The sequence below is a fragment of the Neophocaena asiaeorientalis genome, unplaced genomic scaffold (assembly GCF_003031525.2).
Source record: "Neophocaena asiaeorientalis asiaeorientalis breed wild unplaced genomic scaffold, Neophocaena_asiaeorientalis_V1.1 scaffold1100, whole genome shotgun sequence".
Lineage (NCBI taxonomy): Eukaryota > Metazoa > Chordata > Mammalia > Artiodactyla > Phocoenidae > Neophocaena > Neophocaena asiaeorientalis.
In genome coordinates this window covers 91,958-93,685 of record NW_020172013.1, presented here as the reverse complement: position 1 = coordinate 93,685, position 1,728 = coordinate 91,958, and positions in this window count along the sequence as shown.

Below are 1,728 nucleotides of genomic sequence, written 5' to 3'. Positions count from 1 at the left end.
GATCTAGATGCCTCTGCAGACAGCCGTAGCTATGACTGAGGGCCAGGGCTTAGGAAAGCAAGGCAGGACTTCCCTGGTGGCACAGTGGTTAAGAATCCTCCTGCCAATGCAGGGGACACGGGTTCGAGCCCTGGTCTGGGAAGACGCCACATGCCCCAGAGCAACTAAGCCCATGAGCAACAACTACTGAGCCCGCGTGCCACAACTACTGAAGCCTGTGCACCTAGAGCCCGTGCTCCACAACAAGAGAAGCCACTGCAATGAGAAGCCGTCGCACTGCAATGAGAAGCCATCGCACTGCAATGAAGAGTAGCCCGTGCTCGCTGCAACTAGGGAAAGCTCATGTGGAGCAACGAAGATCCAATGGAGCCAAATATTAATTAATTAATTAAAACAAAAAAGGAAAGCAAGGCAGAACCAATCCCTCCGCCTGTCTTGCACTGGGCACTCCTGCTTAAAAAAAACACAATGAAGAGTTCCTCTTTACACCCACCTTGCAGCTTCCTTGATGGTAAATTCAACGAATTGTTTCCTCACTGCAAGAGGTCCTTGCACTCCTTCAAGCAAAATGAAAATTCTTTCATACTCTGAAGATATTAAAAAAATTAGTATTTTTAAAAATATGGATGAAAAATAAAATTCAATCTTTACACATCATCAGTAATCATTCCTTGTGTGTGGAAAGTTAGGTATAGTTTGTATTTGAAACACTCAAATCAAGATATCCGCACATATCTGCTAGGGAAACTCTAAACACTAATTAAATGTGGTCTGCTGAATAATGGCCCCCCAAGTTGTCCATGTCCTAATTCTGAGAACCTGTGAACATGTTACCTTATATGGCAAAAGAGACCTTACTTTGCAGATGTGATTAAGTTATGGCTCTTGAGATGGGGAGATTATCCATGTTTATACATGTTGCCCAACGTAACCACAAATATCCTTATAAAAGGGAGGCAGTAGAGCTGGTCAGAAAGAAAAGATGTAAGGGTGGGAGCAGAGGTTAGAGAGGAGAGAAGGGGCTAAGTTGCTGGCTTGAAGATGGAGGAAGGGCCCACGAGCGAAGGAACACAGGCAGCCTGTAGAAGCTGGAAGAGGCAAGGAAAAAGATTCTCCCTAGAGCCTGCAGAAGGAACCCTGGCCTGCCAACACCTTCATGCTAGCCCAGTGAAAATAATTTCAGATCTGACTTCCACAACTCTAAGATAATACAGTTTTGAGCCACGAAGTTTGTGATAACTTGTTACAGCAGCAAAAGGAAACTATTACAGTAAGTAAGGGGAAAGAAAGAGAGAAAGGTGTATTGGGTCTTTTTTAGGTAAAGCAAGAGGAATCATTTTAAATTATGTGAAATTCCTTGGTCATTGTGTTAACATCATGATCTGCTGTTGATGTGATTAACGTTGTTGAGAAGGTGATGGGATTCTATTTTTTCTAGTAGCTTCTCAAGGTACTGAATTAAGACTCGTCTTTTGAACCTAAAAAAGAAAAAGAAATTTTATTATCCAAAAGGTCCTTAAAGCATTTATGATGCGCGAGGCACCGTGCGGGGTACAAAGTTGGAATGGCCATTCACATGGGAAATAGAAAATGTATGTCCGTGTAAAGATAGGGCTTAGCTAATATCGAGATTACCAGCTGAGAGCCCAAGCCCACCTCAGACTGTGAGGAGTGCAAAAGGCTCCACAGACCTGGATGAGTGAATTGGCCTCAGGTAGTATTGATCTA